Source organism: Bombyx mandarina, chromosome 15 (genome assembly GCF_030267445.1).
Source record: "Bombyx mandarina strain Sakado chromosome 15, ASM3026744v2".
Lineage (NCBI taxonomy): Eukaryota > Metazoa > Arthropoda > Insecta > Lepidoptera > Bombycidae > Bombyx > Bombyx mandarina.
Genome location: NC_143221.1, coordinates 1147658 through 1175265, shown reverse-complemented (window position 1 = coordinate 1175265; position 27608 = coordinate 1147658). Strand labels below are relative to the sequence as shown.

General features: G+C 40.2%; 1 protein-coding gene across 1 annotated transcript in view; it reads right to left on the bottom strand.

The window, feature by feature from the left end:
* LOC114242684 (uncharacterized) overlaps positions 1-27231 on the bottom strand; it is a 64929-nt gene extending 37698 nt beyond the window's left edge. The window contains exon 1 of the mRNA XM_089732824.1: positions 26936-27231. The gene's annotated coding sequence lies outside the window, so the exon portion shown is untranslated. The remainder of the gene's footprint in view (positions 1-26935) is intronic.
* Between the last annotated feature and the right edge of the window lie 377 nt (positions 27232-27608).

Here is a 27608-nt window from a genome sequence, read left to right as displayed (position 1 = left end):
AGTCTACGTATACATGTATTTTATAATATACTTTAATCATAGTACGTAGAAAACGTGATATCTCGCTTCGACGCTCCGTCCTAGAGTGAGACAGAGATATCGATAATAGCATAATCCATATTCAAATGCATTATTTGTGAAATAGATTACACACTCTGCAATATAAGGGTATGGGGAAGAATGGCTGTCGAATTCAAACAAAGCTAAAACAATCTGTAAGCTCCTAGTTGGGCAAAAAACAATTTTAATTTGATGATCATAATAGGTAGAAACTTTGTTCTTTCTAAACTATTATACTCTTGTGGGTTCATCTCACATGTTTCTATAGTTATTATATTTTTTCCGTCTCATTAAAGTCAATTGCACCTCAGGCAGCCGTGATGATCACGAAAATTATAAAGTTTTTAAAACGTCATCTTTCCGGTCTCTGAAATTAAGCTTAAAGAAAGCTCTAGCTATAGCAACTCATATATAACTCATATATACTAATATAGACATCGTCTCGGCGCTGTTCCCGCAGGAGCGGGAGGGATTTGTCGCTCCCGCTATGGACGCGCCGCCGGAATACGACGGTGAAGTCCCTGCTGAGGTGCCCCATATAACGGGGGCGGAGCTCCGTGTGGCCGTGCGCAAAATGTGCGCGAAGGACACTGCACCCGGCCCGGACGGCGTCCATGGCCGGGTTTGGGCCTTGGCTCTTGGTGCCCTAGGGGACCGACTCTTGAGGCTTTACAACTCTTGCCTCGAGTCGGGACGGTTTCCTTCATCGTGGAGGACGGGCAGACTCGTGCTGTTGAGAAAGGAGGGGCGCCCGGCGGATACTGCCGCCGGGTACCGTCCCATCGTGTTGCTGGATGAGGTGGGCAAGCTGCTGGAACGCATTCTGGCGGCCCGCATCATCCAGCATCTGGTCGGGGTGGGACCCGATCTGTCGGCGGAACAGTATGGCTTCCGAGAGGGCCGCTCAACGGTGGACGCGATCCTTCGCGTGCGGGCCCTCTCGGAGGAGGCCGTCTCCAGGGGCGGGGTGGCTTTGGCGGTGTCACTCGATATCGCCAATGCATTTAACACCCTGCCCTGGTCCGTGATAGGGGCGGCGCTAGAAAGACACGGAGTGCCCCCCTACCTTCGCCGGCTGGTGGGTTCCTACTTGGAAGACAGATCGGTCACATGTACCGGACACGGTGGGATCGTGCACCGGTTCCCGGTCGTGCGCGGTGTTCCACAGGGGTCGGTGCTCGGCCCTCTTTTGTGGAATATCGGGTATGACTGGGTGCTGAGGGGTGCCCTCCTCCCGGGCCTAAGCGTAATCTGTTACGCAGACGACACGTTGGTCGTGGCCCGGGGAGGGAGTTTTGCTGAGTCTGCCCATCTTGCCACCGCTGGGGTGGCGCATGTCGTCGGCAAAATCAGGAGATTGGGCCTCGACGTGGCGCTCAGTAAATCCGAGGCCATGTGGTTTCACAGGCCCCGGAGAGTGCCACCTGTCGATGCCCATATCGTGGTTGGAGGCGTCCGTATCGGGGTCGGGGTGCAGCTGAAGTATCTCGGCCTCATTCTGGACAGTCGTTGGACCTTCCGTGCTCACTTTCAGAACTTGGTCCCTCGTTTGTTGGGGGTGGCTGGCGCGTTAAGCCGGCTTCTGCCCAACATCGGGGGGCCTGACCAGGTGACGCGCCGTCTCTATACAGGAGTGGTGCCATCAATGGCCCTATATGGGGCGCCCGTGTGGGGCCAGTCCCTGGCCGTGGGGGTGGCGAGGCTGCTGCAAAAGCCGCAACGCACCATCGCGGTCAGGGTCATTCGTGGTTATCGCACCATCTCCTTCGAGGCGGCGTGTGTACTGGCTGGGACGCCGCCTTGGGTTCTGGAAGCGGAGGCGCTCGCCGCTGACTATCAGTGGCGGGCTGACCTTCGTGCCCGGGGCGTGGCGCGTCCCAGCCCCAGTGTGGTCAGAGCGCGGAGGGCCCAATCTCGGCGGTCCGTGCTGGAATCATGGTCCAGGCGGCTGGCCGATCCTTCGGCTGGTCGTAGGACCGTCGAGGCGATTCGCCCAGTCCTTGTGGATTGGGTGAATCGTGACAGAGGACGCCTCACTTTCCGGCTCACGCAGGTTCTCACTGGGCATGGTTGCTTCGGTGAGTTCCTGCACCGGATCAGAGCCGAGCCGACGGCAGAGTGCCACCATTGTGATTGCGACTTGGACACGGCAGAGCATACGCTCGTCGCCTGCCCCGCATGGGAGGGGTGGCGCCGTGTCCTCGTCGCAAAAATAGGAAACGACTTGTCGTTGCTGAGTGTTGTGGCATCGATGCTCGGCGACGACGAGTCGTGGAAGGCGATGCTCGACTTCTGCGAGTGCACCATCTCGCAGAAGGAGGCGGCGGGGCGCGTTAGAGACGCGCAAGCCCGCCGCCGTCGAGCGGGGGCCAGGGAGGCGGATCTCGCCCAAGCCCTGGCCCTCTAAGTGTTTCGGGTCCCCCTCATATGTCGGTCTGGGGACCGGCGAGGGGGACCTAAGAAGACGTCGTGCAAGCTGCTCTGCACGCGTTTTACGCAAGAGCATCCGGGTGATGGAAGGCCGGCTATCCTCGACCCACGCTGGTTCTGACCCAGCGGGGTATTCCGTAGGATAGCTCACTCTAACCGGCGCCATCTAGGCGGGCTCCGGATAGCCTGCCGACCGAAAGGGCTGGTGGTCGTGGCGCCGACGACCGCCAGTCCGGCGTACCGAGGGGGAGGGTGATGGGAGAGATGTGCACTAAACACTTCACTTTCCCCCCTTTGCCTTTTCATGAGTTCTGTCTCATGTGAGGTTTGGACGTTGGTTGTTGAGCGACAGGAGGTTTTAGTCGGTTCGACTCCGACATGCTCCGCCCGCCGTCCCCAGTGGAGGGCGGAAGTCCGGCGATTTCCTCCTGACAAAATAAAAAAAAAAAAAAAAAAAAAAAAAAAAAAAAAAAAAAAAAAAAAAAAAAAAAAAAAAAAAAAATAGCAACTCGTGTTAAACCGAAGAAAATACTAAATATTTGAACCGTAAAAGTACTGATAAACCTGTATTAAAAATCTGACCTTAACAAAATTACGTTTTTACGTTTTATACACATGATTTTGAACCCCTTCAAAACGTCGGATTAACTCGAAATTTGGCATGTTTATCAAAGACCGATAACAATTCTGTAATAGACAGTCAGACAGTTAGACCCGTTACCCTTACTGGGATAATCAGGATTAGCGACTTTTTTTTTAATCAAAATGATAATCCTTCTACCCATGTCTGTCAATAAAATATTTAAAACTATTGACACCACGCACCGCACGCTTTTTTTACAATAAATTTTTAGTTGGATTTTCTATAAAAGCGTCTTTTTTTAGTTAGCAAAACTATTCTTTTTTGTTTGTGATGTGTCAGTGTGAACGGTAAAATTAGTATAACACCATTTTTTTCCGTTCATTCACAGATACTTCTGTATACACGCTGACGTGTGTAGTGCCTATTATAATATAAACTAAAATTAACTATTAGTTTGTATACGAAACTCCACAATGTGATAGAATTTTAGTATTGTGACAAACTCGTGCCTGGCCCACTCATAGATAAAGGCGTTTTGAAAATTAGCGAATTGCATTGTGATATTTTCTACACTGTCTACTGCATGGAAGGATTTTTAGTGTATACAAATTATAGTATAATATAAAAGCATACAATTATAGTATAGTATACAAATTAAATCCTAAATGTACGGAAAGGTCCAACACACTATAGCTATAACCAGGCCCTGCTGAACTGATATACAGTATACACAAAAAAAGGCTACTTATATCCAGGTCAAGTGTACAACAACCGAACGTCAGAGCAAAATTAATATGGATGAGTATACACACGCATACACACATGAGTGCTCGCTCCATACGGTCTGTCGAAGACTTATATCATACGGAGGTCTTATGTACGTTTAAGAGGAAAAGCGGATGTCAAAAAATTTGAAACTCAAAGTCTAAGACTCGGATTCCAAAGCCAGGAAATAAATACCACAGATTGCAATAGTTCACTTAATTCTGTATTGCTTTATTTGTAACTCTACTTGTACAATCTTTAGATATCTGCTCACTACTGAATACACTGCTTTCTGTTCCGTTTTTTCAGACTACCGCTTTTTTTATTATGTCACGTCCCCACTACTGCCATTGCTCCCACTAACAGTGTTGCTATTTGGCAATCCGATAATTGCCTGATACATTTTTTTATTATTATTTTACAATAAACCTTTTTTTTTTTTTTTTTTTCGGGTAGAGGGCCGAACCTCCTACGAGGTCCCCGCGCAAAAGGGGCGCGCGGGGTATGTGAGACTCAACGATCTGCATGGTGTTGTGAGCAGACCGCGGGCCCAAGGATTTTAGAGCCCACCCACTAAACGACTCCCCTGCACTCTTACACCCGACGTCCGATCCCCTCCGAGGTCAGAACCCGGATGAGGTAGGGGGGCTACCGCGGTCAACACTACAACCAGACGGCGCGGCTCACCCCAAGGACGCCCAGCCGACGGAGCCTTCGAGGCGAATCGAAGGCTCTGAAACGTCGGCCGTCTCGGTGCGGCAGCCCGTCGGGCCGCCCAGACGGTGCCGCTGGTGTCCCGGAATACCCCGCTGGACCAGAACCAGCCTGCCGGGTCGGGACGCGATACACCGTCGACCGGTCGCTCTAATCACTCCACGGCAGCGCGCTAGAGTGCTGGTAGCGCGCCGCGCGGCCTCACCCCCTCAGGTCGCCCTTGACCTTCACCGGGGGGAGGCCGCCACCTACAGGAGCCGGGACGTACGGGCGTATTCCCGCCTCCGGCCCCCGGCTCGACGGCGACGGATCGGTGCGGAAAGGGAAGAGCTCTCCCTCTCTCGCTCCGCCGCCTCCTTCTGCGATATGGTGGACTCGCAGAAGTCGAGCATCGCCTTCCAATTTTACAATAAACCTTACAATAGCTTTTTTTTTTATTATATTGGCGTCTGCTTCTTGGAACCTCCCCGAACAGAGCACGAACGAGATAACTATAGTTCGGGCAGGAAACAATCACGGATTAGAAGTGTCGAATTGTCATCATTCTCCCGCCCTTCTCCCAGCCACCTGGGGTTGGCGCAACATGTTTTCTCCTTCCATACTCCTTATTCATATACCATTTCTTCACTCACTCTCCTCTTATACATATCGTCTTTCACGTAAACCATCCATTTTTTCTTAGGTCTACCTCTTCCTCTAAAGCCTTCTATATTCATAGTTAAAACTCTCTTACTTACGTCACTTCTTGTGTAGTAATTAAGTATCTCCATTTTAGGTTAATTAATCTACAGCATCTCTATACATACATGCTAATGTAAGATTTCGTTCACTATGTTTCAAAGTAAGCGGAAATATTTATTTGACAGTAATCGCTTAGAACCAGGTGATCTGTGAATTCGTTTGTCTATTTAGAGATATAAACCAATCATGATGCACCGGCGGATTGTTTTCTGTAATGCGGACTATTAGTGAAAGACAAGATTCTTCGATTGGGATTTTATATTTTACCATGTACTCTTTGTATGGTATTCTGTAAACTGACTCGATTTGGACATCCGGTATTACTATTTCTATCGCATAGCAGTCATGGACTTTGCTTTTGAGGATATTACCACCGTCCTATCACAATATTGAAATGATTATCGCCGCTTATAACTTTTTTTTTATTACCCTTGTAGGCAGACGAGCATATGGCCCAACTAATGGTGAGTGGTTACCGTTGCCTATGGACTTCAGCAATGCCAGGGGCAGAGCGCAGCCGCTGCCTAATATCAGATGCTTATTGCTTAATACCTATATTATAATACATTTCCTTCTTCAAAGGAAGCTTATGAACCGTAGTCAGCGGTAACTAAAGATTTGGCTGTTGACATTATTGACATCTATGACCGTCGCTCAATCACTTACCATCAGGTTGACCATATGCTCGTCTGCTTACAAGAACAATAAAAACATAAATAATAAATAAAATAAATCGTTGAGTTATTTAGTTTATCTAAGTTAAGAACAGTCGTGCAGTAAATAAAGAAAAGCCCAAAACTTCGTATCTTCCGTTAAAGCTTGAGTGTTGTTAAAAGTTCAGGATACTGGGATCTATCAAGTTTTCACAAGTCTTGGATGTGATGGTAAGATCGGATTTTATCGGAGTATATGAATATGGAAAAAGACCGCTCTCTTTGTTTGCCGAGTGCCTGTTTTTCTGTTAATCATGTAAATCTTCCCAGCTTTTTTTATTGCTTAGATGGGTGGACAAGCTTACAGCCCACCTGGTGTAAAGGAATCACCACCACCCACCTTGAGATATGAGTTCTAAGATCTCAGTATAGTTAAAACGGCTGCCCCGCCCTTCAAACCGAAACACATTACTGCTTCACGGCAGAAATAGGCAAGGCGTGGTACCTACCCATGCGGACTCACAAGAAGTCCTACCACAAGTTTTTTTTTTTTTATTGCTTACCTGTGTGGACGAGCTCACAGCCCACCTGATGTTAAGTGGTTACTGGAGCCCATAGACATCTACAACGTAAATGCGCCACACACCTTGAGATATAGTTCTAAGGTCTCAGTATATTCACAACGGCTGCCCCACCCTTCAAACCGAAACGCATTACTGCTTCACGGCAGAAATAGGCGGGGCGGTGGTACCTACCCGTGCGGACTCACAAGAGGTCCTACCACCAGTAATAATTTATTTTATGTATATATTTTCTGTAGTAATATATTGCCAATAACAATATATCTGCTATATTTATATCTTTTCCAGAATTTCTCTAAATTAAAAGGTTATCTGGAAGAGATAAGACCATCTATTGTACAAATGTATCTGCTTGTTGACTGTTCTTTAATGTTAATTGTGTTGGTTGGCAATAAAGTGTATTCTCTCTCTCTCTCCCTCTCTCTCTATCTCCCTGTTTGTTCGCGCACAGCTCCGGAACTAATTCAATTTCAATAAAAGCAATAAAAATTATCAATTTTGTATTAAAAACGTTACATATTTAGATTAGCCGTTTTTATGTACTTCGTGTAAACTATCTTCAACTTAAACATAGACTTAAACAATAACACGGTCAACAACCGACGTACGATGTCCCACTGATACCTGTAGCCGCATTTCAAAACTATAATCCTGCAGTACAACTTCGCTTAAGAGTAGAGAAGCCATATATTTTCAACGCAATAAAACGTTTCCAACATATTCCTTTGTGCATACCGTCTTAGTCGTAAAATCGGGACGTGTCTTGTTCCAAGCCGCGTATATTTTAACACAATTTAATTTAAGGTTTTCGATATTGTTTCGTCTACAATAAACAGTTTCTTATTAACTTTGGTATTTCAATTCGGAACTGGAATGAGGTTAAGTGGGCTAAGATACTTTAGCTCATTAAAATACGTTTTTTAGGAAATACTTCTGTTTGGAAATGTTTGGATGATACAACTTAAGATTGAGAGTCACTTAAATTCAGGTGGTTTGTGTATCAAATAAAGTTCCAACAATAAAATACAACTTCTAAAATAGACAAATTATTATTAGACTAGCCGACCCGGCAGACTTCGTAGTGCCTCAATCGATAAATAAAAGACCTAAACTTTTGTATAAAATAAACTTAAAACAAACAAAAGGAATCCGTCCGACGGGGGACACATCGAAGGAAAAACAAAATTGTTTGTTTTTATATAATTCCGAGCATTTTCATATTTTTTCACCTTTTTCGACCTTCTCTGAACTTTCGCGAATAATTCAAGACCAAAATTAGCCAAATCGGTCCAGCCGCTCTCGAGTTTTAGCGAGATTAACGAACAGCAATTCGTTTTTTATATATATAGATTAATTGAAAAAAGCCTTAGTTGGTATTTTTATAATCGTCGATTCGACTAAGAGGCGTCGGCAGAAAGCTGCTGCTTTCAGCTATGCATAGCCATATTGGGAAAGAGCAAGCCTTTCAGCTATGTAGGGGGACGATATAAAATAACCATGAATAAATTCATCTAGACCTAGAAAGATTCGTTGCTGTTTAGAACGCAATTTCAAACTCACACGATATTTTCATTGTGTATCAACGTGTTATCTATGAACATTCCACAATACGAATAACACCCCTTCAAGCTTTACACACACAAACTCATTTTTCCCGCTACGAAAAACATCCTACACCGTGTTAGGATCACTAAGGAAGCTCCAAAACAGTCCATTGACCGTTCGACATTACATCCGATGATCTAACACGTAATAGAACCCTGGCCCAAGTAAAGACTCGTACATAGCCGCGTTATTAGAACGCTTCGATTTTTTTTTCTGTAAACGGAAACTTACCCAACGCTTAAACGTTAATATGAAAGGAAAATAACAAGCTAAGTTAAGCATGAATGTAGGTCGTTTTAGTCTTTGGTGAATGCGCGAAGTACCTACATAGATAACGGTCACTTCCTTTGTCATATAAAATGGTTTATCCGACGTGTCAGCTGATTTTCGGTAGCTAGGGACTCTAATCTGGTCGACCGAGAACTATAATCTGTACATAAAAATATAGATTAGATTTTTTTATATTTAGTTATTTAGTCAGGGTGGGGCAGCCGTTGTAACTATACTTGAGACCTTAGAACTTATATCTCAAGGTAGGTGGCGCATTAACGTTGTGGATGTCTATGGGCTCCAGTAACCACTTAACACCAGGTGAGTTGTAAGCTCTTCCACCCATCTATGCAATAAATAAAAAATAAAAATAAAAATAGATTATTTTCTTTTCTCTCCTTGTCTTTTATTTGTTTGGTACATAACTATTGACATGCTATAAATAAAAGATTGACAGCAGGGTTAAGAACAAAATATAGTAATAAATATGTCACAGTTTAATGCTCATCTTGAGATGTCGCAAGTCAGTTCGAGAGTAGAGTAATTTACAAAAGTTCAGTGACTGTATGGCACCATGATATATCTAACTAGTCAGGTCATAAGTATTGTCACACAGTAAAAACTTTTCTTTTAGAATGCTGGCCACAAAAAGTTTATTGAATTCGAATTTCAAATTGTTCATGAAAATAAAAATGTATACTTTTAGAATTTTACTCATTTTTAAATATGGAGTGGACGCTTATAGAAGACCGTGTTGCAGTTATTGCGTTGCATCGTTGCGGTTACGCGCCAATTCAAATTTTAACATACTGAAAAATTTGAATATAACCAAAAGATTTTTTATCGTACCATCAAACGATACAATGAAGACTCTAGTGTAGATGACAGGTCAAGAAGTGGTCGCCCTCGGTCTGTTAGGACTCCAGCAGTGATAAAAGCTGTGAAGGCGCGAATTCAAAGAAATCCCAAACGTAAGCAGAAACTGTTGGCCCTTTAGATGGGGTTAAGCAGAACCACGGTGAAAAGGGTGTTAAATGAAGACTTAGGGCTTCGGGCATATCGAAGAAAAACAGGACATCGTTTGAATGCTCGTCTAATGGACCTGAGACTGAAGAGATGCCGCGCTTAGTTGAAGCGGTACGCGGGAAAAAAAAATCGGGAAATTCTTTTTTCGGATGAAAAAATTTTTACCGTAGAAGAGAGCTACAACAAACAAAATGTTAAGGTGTACTCACACAGTAGTGAAGAAGCGAGCAACCGTATTCCGCGTGTCCAACGAGGTCATTTCCCATCCTCGCTCATGGTATGATTAGGAGTTTCTTATTGGGGCTTAACAGAGGTACATTTTTGTGAGAAAGGTGTAAAAACGAATGCAGTTGTGTATCAAAATACAGTCCTGACGAACCTTGTGGAACCTGTTTCTCATACCATGTTCAATAATAGGCACTGGGTATTCCAACAAGATTCGGCGCCAGCTCATAGAGCGAAGAGCACACAAGACTGGCTGGCGGCGCGTGAAATCGACTTCACCCGGCACGAAGACTAGCCCTCCTCCAGTCCAGATTTGAATCCGTTAGATTACAAGATATGGCAACACTCGGAGGAAAAGGCGTGCTCAAAGCTTCATCCCAATTTGGAGCCACTCAAGACATCCTTGATCAAGGCAGCCGCCGATATTGACATGGACCTCGTTCGTGCTGCGATAGACGACTGGCCGCGCAGATTGAAGGCCTGTATTCAAAATCACGGAGGTCATTTTGAATAAACTTTAGTGTCATAAGAATCTATGTTTTGTTAAGTTCATTTTGGTATATGAACGGTTACATAATGAATAAACTTGTTTCAATTATTATACATTAAACATGTGACAGAATTTATAACCTGACTAGGTATATATTAATGCGTGAAGCAAAAACTTTGTACCCCTTTTTAGGAAAATTGCGCGGACGGAGGAGTATGATATTTTCCACACTTATAGAGAGTATAGAGAAGAAGTGCACAATGCTAATATTTTTTTTAAATAATGCATAAAAGATACATTAAATCAATAAAGAAAACATTACACACACTACATACCATGTATTTGACGCACACACGCATGCATACTATTTATTGTCAAACTTTTGTTCTTGACGTCTGTTGCCAAATTGAGATTAAATATTGTTTGTCTTTGTTAATACTTTTTATAGTGTAGTGTTGGCGAAATTTGTGATTATAGAAGTGTAAAGTACAATCATAATAGTGTACAAACTTACAATTCAAATTAATTATAGACGAATTTCGACTAACTACTGCGGGTCCTCTAGTAATGATTAAAACCTAACTTGCTTACCTAGCCTATTAAAAATGTCTTCTCTCTTTCATGACGTAGATGACTATAATTGTAAATAAACATGCTTTAACAAAAACCGACTTCAAATAGAAAAAAAGATGTTCCAAAAAAAATGAATATACACTAAAAACAGTAATCATCGAAATCGGTTGGTGTGATATTGAGTTATTCATCTATTTGTCGCGCAAGTACTTAATGCAAATTTAAGACATATGGTTTTCTCGTGGATACCATTATCAAAACTGGACTAAATTGTAATGAGACCACACGGGAAGCGTCAGCTTGCTAATGACAAAAAAAGTATCTACAAAATCGATTCACCCAGTCAAAAGTTATGCAGTCGAATTGAGAACCTCCTCCTTTTTTAAAGTCGGTTAATAATGGTTTAGAGGCCTAGTAAGTCAGCAAAAGTCAGCTAAGAAGCAGTTTTTTGACAACAGTTTAGTGAGCAGGTGCTACTTCCATAATACAGGGTGGCCCATAAGTCCTTTGAAAAGTAAAATTTGAATAAAACGAACAGGGCGCGCGTGAGCGGTGCAGGGGAAGCGGGGGGAGTAACTTCGGTTTCTGGGAATTTAGTCGCGATGGAGCGTTTTACCGGAGCGGACCGTGCGTTTTGTGTGCGCGAGTTTTATAAAACGACAATTCGGCAACCGTTGCGCGGCATAAATTTCGAGAACACAAAGGCTTACACAACTTTGACGACACTCCAACTCTTCAAACGATTAAGAACTGGGTTGCTAAGTTCGAGGAGACCGGTTCGACGTTAGATAAACCGCGGTTGGGTCGCCCAAGGACGTCACGTACGGAACAAAACATAGACACAGTGACACAGTCTATTCGCGAAAATCCGACACAGTCAACTCGTAAGCGCGCCAGAGCATTAAACGTATCCAGGACATCGTTACAACGGATTTTGAAGAAAGATTTACATATGCACCCTTACAAAATTCAGTTGGTTCAAGAATTAAAGGAAACTGACGGTATTCAAAGACAAAATTATGCGAATGAAATGTTGAATCGGTTTACTTCCTTCAATAACACAATGTTCTCTGACGAGGCTCATTTCCATCTTAACGGGCATGTTAGTAAACAAAATTGCCGCTATTGGAGCCCCATCAATCCAAAACTTAAGCATCAGAAGCCCTTACATAGTCCGAAAGTGACTGTTTGGGCCGCTATGTCAGCCCATGGTATCCTAGGGCCTTACTTCTTTGAGGATGGCAGAGGGCGCGCAGTTACTGTTACGTCGGAGCGATATGTGGCTATGATCGAAGAGTTTTTCATACCAGAATTGCAAAACTTTTCAGGCTTTAATGCCAGGACGTGGTTTCAACAGGATGGGGCCACTTCTCACACCTCTAACACTGCTATGCCCGTTATCCGTCAACTTTTTCCTGGCAAAGTTATCTCTAAGAGAGGAGACATTTCCTGGCCTCCACGTAGTCCAGATCTGACCCCGATGGATTTTTTTTGTGGGGCTACCTTAAGGCTAAAGTATACGACACAAACCCGCGGTCAATTGAGGCCCTAAAAGAAAACATCCGCAGAGAAATGACAAGCATTTCAGCAGTGACGTGCCGCGCAGTCATCGACAATTTTAGACGTCGTTTGCAAGAGTGCCGTGATCGCAACGGATTATATTTAGGAGATGTTATTTTCAAAAAATAATTCCCGTTTTTTAAGCTTTTTATGTAAATAAAAATTTAATTCATAATGTAATTAGTTTTATTTTAATAAATTTTTTTCATATCAAAGGACTTATGGGCCACCCTGTATAAACAAAAGACGCTGCATAAATCGAGACAACTGTGCGCGTGCCCTAAGCGAGACTTGAATTTACGAATGACAGTATTACTTGCACCTGAGCCCGGAGCTTGTGTCCGTAAGAACAACGCGATAATATATTTTTTTATTTAATTAAGAAATTCTAGTTATATCACTGAGGTTCTTTTTTTAAAATAATGTTTTCATATTTTTGTGATTTTTTTACTTATTGCTTAAATGGGTGGACGAGCTCACAGCCCACCTGGTGTTAAATGGTTACTGGAGCCCATAGACATCCACAACGCAACCCACCTGCGCGCCACCCACCTTGAGATATAAGTTCTAGGGTCTCAAGTATAGTTACAACTTCAAACCGAAACGCATTACTGCTTCACAGCAGAAATAGGCAGGGTGGTGGTACCCACCCACGCGGACTCACAAGAGGTCCTACCACCAGTAATTGAATACCAGAAAAGAAAATAATTACCAGAAAAATTAATTTCTTCGCTAGGTACGAAATCATTTAAGAAAGTGAAAAATATTTCTTATATCGATTATGGTTGTAGTTTCAGTTGCGTAACAGCTATCCCCACCCTCCGAAGTAGAGCTATCGTAGAGCTTCACCTGAGTAAAAAAAAAAGCGTCTGAACGCTTTTTTTTTCCTACCTAAGCTGAAGCTTAAAAATTCATTTTTATTCTTACCTATACTGATAGCCTTGTGAGGCTACTTCAGCGTAACCTTAACTAGTAGATGAGCTCGCGGGGCTCAAACCGGAGTGATGCTAACACTGAGGGACAGTTTGCTTCGCTTGCAAAGCATAGGGTAGAGACGTCCTAATTTGAAGGCGGCACGGTCGCGCGTTTTGATATGGGGACAGAATGTCATCCCTCTGTCGAGGGTGACGCCTAGGCATTTGACCTTCGAGGCCCACGGTATGGTCTGGCGGCGTTAACGCGCCTATTAACTAACGCGTTAACGCCTTAATAGGCGTTAACGCGCCTATTAAGGAATGGGATGCTCGAAGTGGTATTTGGAAGGCGACCCTATTTGAAGAGCACCGTTGTGCTTTTCCTGGGGTTGATGTCAATGTGCCACTTCCGGAACCACTGTCCCATGGTGGTTACTGCGATCTGGAGTCGCCGATGCAAGAGCGACTTCTTCCTACACGATTAGTAGATAGCCATGTCATCGGCGAAGAGCGCTAGATTGGTCTCCGGAGACCGGGATATATCATGGATATACAAACTAAATAATAACGGAGAGAGCGTGGAGCCTTGCGGGACTCCGGCAGTCAGATGACAGGGGCGAGAGCGAGTTCCCTCTACTCGATATCGAAACGAACAGTTCGACAAGAAGTCTCGTATATGAGCACAAGTCTGTCTGGCACTCCCATGTTGTACAGTTTGTAAACCAAACCGTTGGGCCAGACTGTCGAACGCCTTCGCGATATCGAGGAAGAGGGTTCCGGTCGGAATTTGTTTACGCCTATTTAGCCCTATTAAGATGTGCTCATACGCAAGAAACTTCCAAATTAAAATTACGTAACTAAAGCATGTAATAAGATATCTCTTCGTTTTTATATAGGTATAAATGGAATCTACATTGAACTATTAGGCAACTGCTAAATTATTGTATTATCTCAGTTACGTGAACCAGCAAATTAAAATGACTATTTTAATTCCTCATCTAAATAACGGTAACGAGCTATTTAATAGAAGTTTGCTAATCAAGTCATGTTACAGTTACGCGATTCCAGAATGGAAGTAATTTGACAGACGGGTGTCTATTTGACCTAGTGAACTCAAACCGAAGACATAATATAAAAAGTATTTCCACTGATTCTTAACTTGAGTAATGGCGCTTAAATCTAAGTTGCAAAGTTCGGAGCTTAAGTAAATGTGGCGGTGCTAGGAAACAATTAGCGTTCAGTTTTTGTTATGCTAATTTGTTGAATTATATGAGGCTTTAAATCGCTTCACAGTTTCGTGTTGTGGAACAGCTTTCATCAACCGTTCGTGGCTTGACGGTACACGTCATTTCGATACGAGACTGCCCTCTCCTTATTTATAAGTGAATATTTGTTTATAGGTACTCTAGTTGCGAACTTGGGTGATCTCCAGACAGTAATTACACATATTTTTGCGAGTTTTAGAGACAATTTAAACCAATTTCACGGATTAATCTCGAACTTATCAAAATACCTCGAGACAGTGTTATTTCTTTCTGTGTCCAAGGAAACGTCATTGTCTTTTATAGAGAATTTGACGATAGTTAGCGCAATAATTAATTGTCGAATAACAGTTTAGTCGTCCGTTTGCAATGTATTCGACGCTTTGGAAATAAGAAAAAGAAAAAAATTAACGCGAATTAGGGTCACCAGATCTTACAGACTCTGCGTGATGATGAGTCAAGATGTTGAGTCAGGTCAGGTCACGTCGGCCTCCTGGTTGGACCACCCTTCAAACTGGAACACGCGACTGTTTCACGGCTGAAATTAATAGAGCAACAGTATGTACCTAACCAGTTATTTATTATTATTATATAGTACACACGAATGCCATCATTTTTCGGTAAATCTCGTTGATGATTGTCATCAGCATCTATCGCCATCATGCAACGTTGGACGGATTCCAAGAGTGTGTCGCACAGCCGCAGGATTGGCGCGCGTACCCATCCGGACCGAGCGAAATGCCAAATTACGCATTACTGGATAACCAGCGTCTGGCTTCGGAACAAGCCCTATGTACATGTGTATACAAGAATTGGATTAGTTCCCGAAACCTAAAACCCGTGGTAGTGTCAATGAATACTGGTATGTCAATTCATGTCAATTAATAATTTATTACTGGTGGTAGGACCTCTTGTGAGTCCGCGCGGGTAGGTACCACCACCTTGCCTATTTCTGCCGTGAAGCAGCCGTTTTAACTATACTGAGACCTTAGAACTTATATCTCAAGGTGGGTGGCACATTTACGTTGTAGATGTCTATGGGCTCCAATAACCACTTAATACGAGGTGGGCTGTGAGCTCATCCACCCATTCAAACAATAAAAAAAAACTTCAGAGGTGTCAAGGGACACCCGGATGGAACGAAGTTCCTTTCGATTAATTAGTGAAGGAATTGTAATTTTTTTTTAAGTTATAATAATAAATTACGGCATTATAAAGAAGAAAAAAACAATACTATGAACTAAATTACTATTGTTGAAACGCTATCTCGAGAAACTGTACTCATTACGCGGACCAATCGGATACGAGTAATGTCACGCGATAAGCGCCTACACGTTGATTGGTCAGAATGACGGATCTAAAAAGTGTCGTGACAACTTTTCGTAAGAATTTTTTCCGTCTAGCCCCCTTTCACAACGCGCGATAAGGAACTTCGTTCCAAAAAATTAAAAAAAACATTACTACTAATTTTTACTACATAAAATTAATTAAAAGTAGAAAATTAAAATAAACACAAAATAAATGTAATCCTAAACAATAACTCAACTATACACAAAATAAAAAGTTCTCTCAGTTATTATTAATAATAAATCATGTTAATTGGTATCACTACCTTCATCGAACATTTCTACACATATACCAGTAATTACTAAATTTGTAATGTAATAATTATTCCACGAGATTAATCATCCATCGTGAATATCATTCGGGAGTACTGTTGTGTACGTATTTAACTTTGATTCTGAAATGTTCTTTGATTTTTCAACCCAATTTTCGATACCCGTAATGACTTTTTATTTGAAAACGAACATTTTTATCTCTTATTGAAAACTTCGACCCGCCATTGATTAGATCATTAATAAGCTATTAAATGTATATGAAGACGGTAAATCATAAAACTTCAAATTGAACCTTATAATATTTCAACTATTTTATTATATTTCGTTATATAATTTCCGTTTGCGGGTAGATGAACTCAAAGTGATTCCGAATGAGCGTTTACTACCTTGCTAATTTTAGGCGCGAGACAATCATTATTTTCATAATAAAGTGTAGTAGAATCATCAAATGACTGTAGATTGATGTAATCTCAACTGCCTATCAACTAGTTGATTTCGTAAATTAATATAAGTATATTTGAAAATTCATTTTTATTCTTACCTATACTGATAGCCTTGAAAGGCTATTTCAACTTCACCCTAGCGTGTAGGTGAGCACTCGGGGCTCAAACCGGAAGTGTTGCTAACACTGGCCCCAGCAAGAGCAGTGCTTCGCAGAATCTACAACCGAATCGGAAACGCGACCCACTGAGAAGATCCGGCGAGAAACTCAGTAGGCTGTCTAAATCAAATCAAATCAAATCAAAAAATATATTATTCAACATAAATGAAAGTACGAACGTCAAAAGGAACTACCGCCAATTCACAAAAACTAGCCTCCGTCCTGAGAAGACCTGGCAAGAAACTCAGCGTCTTTTTTTTTTTTAATATTACATTTTTTTTAAATCTTAATTTTTACAATGAGTATTATAACGTAATAATTATTGCAATATTGAAATGCCCGAAGTGAGCAACTCATTCCCACTATCTTCCCACTATTCTATGGGTTAATTTACTCGTCGAGCCCTTCGTCGCAAGCGACGGTTTCGGCGATTCATAAAATCTACCAAATATTTAAATGTTCTTGTGACAGCTATTGACAACCCAATACCAAGAATAATAACATCAAAACCTTCAAGGATTTAACCTTTTTCGCTATTTGCATACCTGGAGTTAAGTATAACTGCTTAGCGTGTATCAAGGTGGGTGGCGGCATTAAGGTTGTGACGTCAATAAGCCCTAAAAAGCACTGAACTATTCGCTCATCGAGAGCAATAAAAATGTCCAAAGTAAAAATACCTCTTTCCTTAAGCGAATCTGCACATAGACAGAAATTTCGGAATAAATTCCAAACTAATCAGACTGGGTCAACTTCAAGCAACGCTAACATTATTCAAGCTCTATTAACTTCTTATGTATGGTTTCCTTAATTCGTTTTCGGCCGGAAGCCTTAGAACGCCTAATACGAATGGCACAAGCGCTACTCCAACTAAATACTATATCTATTTAAAAATGCCTCAAAATGTTGGAACAATATTCCTCCACCTATCCGGCACTAGAGAGCACTAAGTTCTTTTAAAGCAAATTTAAAAGTATATCTTTTCGAATACACAAGTAAAATTCGAAAATATCAGATGTTATTAATTATTACGTACTATAAGTAATTGTGCATTGCAACTATAATTTTTATTTTATTAATTTAATATATTTGATTTTGTTGTACCTTTTAGATTTTTTTTGTAATTCTTGTTTTATTTTATATTTCATGTTGTTGTGCACTTGGGTTTGTTTAAATTTAGTTTTCTTAACAAAAGCATAATAAGTTCCAATTAAAAAGAAATATAATTCGCCAAAGTCAAATTCATAACGATTGGTCGGTCTGATGCTGGTATGCGCGTCACTCCGCAGGTGCCGGCGGAAGATCAGCGCCCCAGTACCGATTGTTTCCTTACTGTTAGAGATTGCTGAGCCGGTAGCCCTTTGCAAGCCTCGTTATTTTTCTTATTTTTGGAATAAATGTTTATTATTATTATTATTTAAGGATTGAATGAAAAAAATGAATTTAAAAACCCACTACGAAAATACTATTTTTTTTCCTACCCAAGCTGTGAAGCCTTGAGAGGCTATTTCAGCGTAACCTTAACTAGTAGGTGAGCTCACGGGGCTGAAACCTGATGACGTTTCTAACACGAACCCTAGCAAGAGCCGTGCTTCGCAGAATCCACCACCGGATCGGAAACGCGACCCACTGAGAAGATCCGGCGAGAAACTCAGTGGGCTGTGTCTGTGGGTTAATTTACTCGTCAAACCCTTCGTCGCAAGCGACGGGTTCGACGAGAACGATGACCGGAGTAAATACATTATTCATTGCTCGTGTTTATAATTTTTCTGGAATACAAAAAAAACACACACACATATCTCAAGAATCAGAGAAACGAGGAAGTTAGAGAGAGTAAGGTGAGCTCATTACGGATTAAAGATGAGCAAGAGCAGCAGAAACTGATGGAATATTAAGTCGTATAGCGGTGCACACCAGCATTCACATCCTGTGTGGACTCTTAACTATTAGACACCCGATATCTGAAATTGTCTTCCCATTTGAGCCGAAAAAAATGTATGTAGTATAAAACTTGTAGGAAAAACTTGTAGAGGGGATTATAAATAAAATATTCATTTTCTTATCGGCTATTCTGCTATCATATTAAGCCAAAGTACCTAATAAAGTTAATTATGCCATCAATCCTTGATATAATAATAACAAATAACTGGGAACAAATCTCACACGGTCAACCCGCCCCAAACTAGGATTGTCTGTGTTATGGGTACTAGAGGTTGGCATGAATACTTATGTTTTTCTATTTTTTCGGAAAGCTACGTAAAATCTTCTCATCACAAATACCACAGTGTCTCAAGACGAAAGTCTCTGACCAGTGTGTGTTGCCAGTGATGACATATGGCACTGAGACTTGGTCGCTCACAATGGGTCTTATGAGAAGGCTCAAGGTCACCCAAAGAGCAATGGAGAGGGCTATACTCGGAGTTTCCCTGCGAAATCAAATCAGAAATGAGGAGCTTCGCAGGAAAACCATGGTAACCGACATAGCCCAAAGGATTACGACACTGAAGTGGCAGTGGGCAGGACACATTGCTCGCGGAACGGATGGCCGTTGGGGCCAAAAGGTTCTTGAGTGGCGACCGCGTACTGGAATACTTATATAAATACGTTTAATTATATGAATAGATAATTAACACCCAAATAAAGAGCACACAAACCAGTTCATGAAAGGAATGTGGTTCCCGATGTTAGAATCGAAGCCACGACCTTTAGCGCAATAGTCAGGAGCGCTGCACCACCTAGTCAGTCGAAATGATATGTGCGAAAAATTTCAAGTTATTGGGGCGTCTTAAAATTTCGATACAAGATTCCGTTACTTAGTTAGACCCAGATCAAACTATTAAGAGCGTTTTAAAAAAACAATAGTAGTTATACATCTCAGAGTAAGAGAACATATAATTCAGGTAGCGGCTCAGTGCACGATGAGTGCGCTTAGTGCGAGTCTGTCACCGTCCTCGTCGAACCCGTCGCTTGAGACGAAGGGGCTCGACGAGCGAATTAACCCATAGACACAGCCCACTGAGTTTCTCGCCGGATCTTCTCAGTGGGTCGCGTTTCCGATCCGGTGGTAGATTCTGCGAAGCACTGCTCTTGCTAGGGTCAGTGTTAGCAATACTCCGGTTGAGCCCCGTGAGCTCACCTACACACGTTGGAGTGAAGCTGAAATAGCCTCTCAAGGCTATCAGCATAGGTAGGAAAAAAAGGGAGTTTTTTAACGTTCTCGATAGCGTAAAAGTTAACTCAAATTTGTATGCAGTTGGAACAGCGCCCCTAGCGGCAAACGTACTCGTTCTAAGCACACTGAACATGGAAACGAGCGATTTGTCAACTCTCCCCGACGCGATGTTGGCGGGCTCCCTATCAAGATTACCCCGAGCTATGGAGCCATTACGCCATGGAACTACAAACCGATATATGCCGACAATAAATCACATAGAATAAAAATATTACTCGTTCCACTATAGACTGTATTCACAATGACTTCTAAGTGTCTTTGCTCATATTTCTCTTTTAAGTGAAACGAATTTGGTTCTAATACATTTATAAGTATGTGTAAGTCATGATAATATTATCGTAAGCTAATGAGGAATCCTATAGTCATGATTTTGAAACATAAAAATATTAAGTTGACATTGGCTATCGGAACACACACATACATAGTTTTTTTTTTGGGAGTTTTACTTTATTTTCTAGTCATTGGATTTAAGTGACGTCTGTATATTAAATTAAATTAAATTAAATATTAAATATTTACTAACAATCACGCCACGTAAACTGGTCCCGTGGTAAATTCGTAAAGAACTTGTGTTACAGGTACCAGATAACGGAAATAAATATAAGATTTTATTATACACATACATATATTTAATATAAATCAATAACCCTGGAAAAAACATTTTATATTTATCATACAAATATCTTCCCTTGGCGGGATTCGAACCCGCGACCCCTTGTGTAGTGACCATGTCACTTACCACTACACCAGACAGCCGGTACGGTATATATACGACGTCTAATTATTATATTATTCTGAAACTTAAATAAAGTTTATAAATATGTGTAGGATTGGTAAGAACGGAACGTATGAGAAATGTTTGGTACAAAGCGTTAAGATCTGAGTAAGAGAAAACGGTAAGAAAGAGAATAGAGAATGACAGAGAAAAGCAAGATGGCGAAGACGATTGAATTAACAAGGCGTAAAATGGCGTCAGTTAATTTTTTATTATATTAAGAGAGAAGATTTTGGAAGCGAACAATAAATGTGCAACAGTGGAATACTTTTATTTTATGCACCACGATCGCAATTCACATATGCAATAATATTATTATCAAAGAAAAAAGTTATATTTGTAAAAAGAAAAGCTCATTTTGTGTTTTCTTCTCGATAAATTTTCATATAATCTTTCCGGGGGAAAACCTAACAGACATACGTTGTGAGTTATCCTATTTTAAGTGACTATTTAAATTCACATACACTTAAATGACTCCATGATTAATAATTTAAATGTTTGGTTGCGTTTTTCTTATGGGAAAATTCTCCATGCCGTTCCCGCAAAGCATTGATGTATTAGCAAGGCGTTTGTGAACAATGACGTCATTGTTCATAAATCAATGATATTCTTTCATTGCGTACTTAACTAGATTTATTACGTACATTATAGTTACTTACGCGAAAATAACATGGATTCTCAAATAGCTTCTTAGAAATGTGACCAAATTAAATATGTTAAAAACAATTTAGTTAAACATCGCTAGGTTACTGCTTATCGGCATGGGGCGGTCATTAGAGACATTATTTATTAAAACTGAACAAGCATTAAGGTTGATAATCAAGGTTATGGTTAGGAAGACCTTTCGTTATCCCACGGCGTACCTAGATAAAGCACGGGTAGATACCACGGTTTGAAGGGTGGGGCAGCCGTTGTAACTATACTGAGATCTTAGAACTCTATCTCAAGATGGGTGGCGACATTTGCGTTGTAAATGTCTATGGGCTCCGGTAACCTCTTAACACCAGGTGGGCTGTGAGCTCGTCCACCAAGTTACTACTACCCTAGACCAAGAGATTACCCTAGTTCCATTATATTTTTCCTTAGTACGTCAGGTCGATAGTTCATTTCCCTAGCACAGTAGTGTGTGTAGTGTGTAAACGAAGTCCCAGATATTCGTAGGTAATGAGAACTCAGGTTCGGTTCGGAGGGTCGACCATCAGCATCCGAACAGTTAATTAAAACAAATGCAAACATCTATAAAAACGGACACGCCGCAGAAGCGCTGATAATGGTGGAATGACACGAAGTAATGCTAAATCATTCGTCAGTGCTACGATCTGTAGCGAATGGAACATATCGAGTAGCCACGCTCGGGACAAATAATAAATCGATTTGTGATATTCTATTTTATTTTAATCCGACAATAATAATTTGAAAAAAGAACTAGTCTTGAAAATTATAAAAAATCCGCGCCAAAGTGGTGACCGATGCAAATGCACAGATAATGTAAAAATGTTGTTATGCGTTTCGTTTCACGCTTATGTAGATCTCGAACATCAATTAATAATAATTTAGTGCGTCGAAATTCATGCTGCAATGTGTACAAACTGCAGCCTCAAATTGTGTATCGTAGAACGGAACACAAACCCTGACTACTTAAAACATTCATAATATTTTCTTCTATGGTGTTGAATATGATTAATTTATTTGTGTGTCTATGTGATTACTTATAAAACTTTTATTATTGTAAATTTGTGATAAGCCAATAACGGTTGATGTCATGCGGATTCGCTCCGCTACTTGGCATTAAAACTGGCACTAGCAGAAGTCATCATAATAGTACTTGTGTTAGACAATAACAGAAGTCACGTTCCGACGACACGATTTTTCTCGACGACTCGTATACGACGACGACGAATCGTGCACGTGCCGGCTGATTCATTCTAACTCCGCATTAATGAGCAGCAACCATTAACGTGCGTTCGAGTGTCTGTCCGAAACTGGCAAGTGTTGTAAAAACTACATTTGTAGTTTGTCAGCTGCATTTATATAAATAATGTTTTGGTAGAATTTTGTATTTTCCAGTACTTTTACAGTTTATTCTCGTGGTTTTTTATTGTTTATTAACCTGACTCTGTCTGCGGGTATCTCTGGCGACGGGCACATAGAACATGCTAGGAGATACATCATTCATCTACATTCAAGAAGCATATTGCAGATGTCAAATGTATCCGGGTATCGAAGTCTATTATACATTTTGTCAATACGCTTGGGGCAGAGAAGTCAGCCATTCAGCCAGCCAGTCTTTATGATTGTAATTAGCAAATGATTTAAAAGATATGCCCAATGAAAAACATCATTTCCCTAGCTCTAAGCACAGATAAAAAAAAATTTGCTTTTTTTTTTTTTTCCTACCTAAGCTGAGAGCCTTGAGAGGCTATTTCAGCGTAACCGTGGCTAGTAGGTGAGCTCACGGGGCTCAAACCTGATGACGTTGCTAACACGAACCCTAGCAAGAGTCGTGCTTCGCAGAATCTACCACCGGATCGGAAACGCGACCCACTGAGAAGATCCGGCGAGAAACTCAGTGGGCTGTGTCTGAGAGTTAATTTACTCGTCGAGCCCTTCGTCGCAAGCGACGGGTTCAACGAGAATGGTGACCGGTGCTTGAAGTACCTAAAAGCACCGTTAGTGGATCGGGAGGATCCGAGATGACGTGGGTTTTTTTTTTTTGCAAAATCTTGGCAAGGGTATTGTTTTTATTAGTCGAAATAGGTACCATTGAGCCTACATTTGCTGAAGCCCGTAGCCACAGGCGAGATTTACTGCTGTAGCTATTCTAACCTTCAAACATGAACGTGTGGTTGGCAATACGAATAAGCGAGTTGATACGTACCACAATAAACCCATTGAGTCACCATGAACAACATTTCAAGGAAACATGGAACTTTTATTAGGTACTGAATCTGTTTTATTTTATTTCATTATATTAGAAATGTTCCGCCAACATCATCTTTGAAGTACTAAACAAATTAAATTTTCGTTCGGTACTATTATAATTTATTTTATTAAATTTATTAATGACATTTAAAGTTATTGTGCAATAACAAAATCAGATGAATCGGAAATTTTAAGATACAAGAACACTTTGGTTTTCTTAATACACTATTAGGTCTTATATATTATAATGAAAATTAATAGGAAATCAGAAATCAATAATACAGCAATATAAAAATAACGTATAAGATATCTTAATTCATAAATGCATATAATAGAACAGAAAAATGAGGTGGTCTGTATATCGACGAAGAGTAACGAAATAGAAAGAAAGAAAAAAATCAATAGAACATAAACAAGCAGGTCGGTAGGCAGCGGCTTGGCTCTGCCCCTGGCATTGCTGAAGTCCATGAGCGACGGTAACCACTCACCATCAGGTGGGCCGTATGCTCGTCTGCCTACAAGGGCAATAAAAAAAAAAGCAATTTGTAACTATTGTCCCGCTGCTTTTTGGTGGCTCGCGCAATCTTAAGACTTGATTTGATTGAATTTTCATGAAGTATTCACGGATAGAGTCGTTTGGAATTAGTTCGCTGCATTAAAACTATTTGTTGCAAAAATATATTATCGTTGTTTAAATATTTTTGGAATTTACTTTTATACTGTTAGACAAAGAACATAATAATATAACAATATGAAGCTAATTCTGTCTGTTAGTTTGGTTTTCAAGCCCAAACCGCTGAGCTAATATTGGCTAAATTCAATATGATTTAACTGTGAAAAATAATGTAGAATTCTGTTGTGTTGAGAAGTTTTCGCCCACATCATATGAAGATCAAGCCATCGAAGTCAAGGCGAAAAGCTAGTCACAGAATAAAACCTAATTATTGTAACGTTTATTTTTCATTTCCTAATCAGAACGAGTCGCAGTGTGTGGCTCATCGTTAGCTGATCGTTTATTTTGACTCCACTTGACGTCAGGTGGGCCTTGAGTTTTACCGCCCATAAAACCGTATAAAGGAAAAGATAAGACGCTATGACCATGACAAAAATAAACAAAACCATTCCCCATAAACGCCCCATGCTATTTATCATCGTATCGATTTATCAAAAACGGCGGCCCGGAGGGACATCCGTTGCCGAAACACAAACCAAAATAGACACACTTGTGCGCCTGAGACCACGTGCTCAACATAGTTCAATGCGCACAAACATATAAATATTTTATTACAATGCCATTTCTATTACATTACTAGTCGAAAACCCTGCTACGCCAATGTACCGTTGTCAATACCATGAGCTAAATATAATAAATATACTTTTTTTTAGCGATCTAGCCTGCCTTTTTTTTATAAACGCCATTCTTGTTCCAGACTCGCTCGCCACCTTCTGCTTATAGTAAAATGTCATAAAATATTTTCAGGCAAACGCTTCTACGTACATAAGTTCCAACTTAAGCGAACTTGAAGGCTACGCGACGTATAATTAGCATACGAATATTGATTTGTTAGTGAGTTTTTTAATTCTAGTGAACAAAATCACATAGCCCTTGTTACTTAATAACAAATTTTAAATAGTTTCATCTGTTTCTATTTTTTTTTCAAATTAGGGTTTCGTGTCAGCTATACAGAACAAATAACGAATGCATTCTCTACACACGAGATTATGATGAGGCGCAGAGTGGTATAATTGCTGAACTCGATCCGATTATTCCTTTAAGCTTAGAGCAAGTACCCACGCCCTACTTTCCTTCCTCTTCTAAGGGTTACTAGAGGATGACCGAGCTTTGTTAATTTTTTTTATTTATAAATTGTGTTTTTTTAGAAATTATATTTAAATACGAATTACATATTGATATTATATTATATTATTTGTTATTTTCATTCAATAAAAAAAAATTAGTTTATATTTAAGTTGATTATCGATAAAGTTGATTATTGAAAACACGAATAAAACAACATTTGCTGAAAATTAAATCGTAGCTAGATCGATTTATCGCCCCCGAAATCCCCTGTATACTAAATTTTATGAAAATCGTTGGAGCCGTTTTCGAGATTAAGATTATTTAAATATTTATATACAAGAATTGCTCGTTTAAAGATATAAGATTAAGGTGTACTTTTAGAATTCAATTCTGAATTCTTATCTTGTGTAATTACGGGTTTGAATAATGGGATTAAAGATTTGCCTTTTAACAGCCCCTGATAACAAACTGTAACTATACCAACTGAAACTATACTGAGACCTTAGAACTCATAACTCAAGGTCTGCGGCGGCATTTACGTTGTAGATGTCTATGGGCTCCAGTAACCACTTTAAATCAGGTGGGCTGTGAACACTTCCTTCCATTTAAGCAATACAAAAAAAACGTGTTACGTACCGCTTGATAGTAGTTGCTCTTTGAAAAATAAGCTACCCATCCTAACCGATAAATATTGTCAAAGATGAAGTGATATTAGGATCAGCAATTGCCATTAAATACATCGTCAAAATAGGGTTTAACTAAAAGCTGTTTCCGTCACGGTATAGTGAGAATCTCTTAAACGATGTACCAAAATTTAATTAATACGTAACATTCACAATAAATATTTACTATTATATTATAAGTATCATCATAGTCTAGATTTCTAGAACAACATAACAATAATTTATTGATAAAAACAACAGTATACCTCAATTAAAAATTTATCGACACTAATATCTACATAGATAGGTAATTAAACAGCCTTCAGATAATATGTCTTGTCTCTTTTAACCAATGTTAAATAATATTAACGAAAATGGTTGACAAGTCATTTTTACGGCCCAAATCTCTTATTTTTAATGTAAATCTATTAATTTCACCGATAAAATGAACTGTAACATAAATATTAAAAAAAAACGAGAACAAATTTCACAATACATTACATTAAAATAACAAACTATAATTTAGAACGAACGTGCCAAAACGGATAGTCTCACCAGTTACATTTCAAAACACAACATTTAATTAGTAGGTAACATGAGAAAGATTTTTCAGAAATACGTAAAGTTGCATAAAACTTCCTAAGCTCGTTTGTCAAAAATCAATAAAAAAACTCCATTCCCTTTGATGTCCATTCTATTTACCAATAACTTTAAAAGTAGGGCAAAGCAGTTTATAACGTAAAAGACATTACACCGGCTTTTAACGTCGAACCATTAGCGTGTACCCTAGTTTATATAAATAAATGTTTAACATAATTGAATATGTTAAAGTAAAAATTTCAGAATTCAAAAAATACATGACGTCATAACGCACCTGAGTTAAAAAGCGGGAAATTCATCAGTCAAGCATGTTTCGCGCCAAAATAATTTATCACAGAGTGCACGCGTCATTGTCACTGGCCACTCAGAAAAAAAAAAACGATTAAGTCCGTTTCACACTGTCAGTTTTTAGTTTTATTCCGATTGTTTTCGCGTGGTTGTTGTGTGGTTTGTTTGAAGGCAGCGTGTAGGCGTGAGCCGTCTACCGCGGGAAATGTTGCGGGCCAGACTGCTGCCGAGCCGTTGCTACTGTCACATTATTATGTTAGATTTTTCACCGGATCATCATAACGTGTGGGACATTCTATTTTTAATTGTCCCTTCGCAATAAAACATGAGATTTCTTCGAACAATCACTTTAATGTATTAGCGCTTTTCAGATTTGTGATTTTTTTGTTCTCATTTTTATTGAATGAGAAATTGATTTTTATTAACAGCTGCGTAACGTGGGATACATGTTTATTTTCAGATTATTGTGAAATTTATGAAGTTAATATCAATATCAATAGTATGTAATAAGGAAAATATAAGATATCAATAATTTGGTCTTCGGCTAAAAAGCTTACACTTGTAATTTCGTCTTACACTTGTAATTTCTCAGAAAATATATACCTATGATAGGTTTTCTAATTTTTTAATACATATTCTCAAATGAGTTTTTTTATATT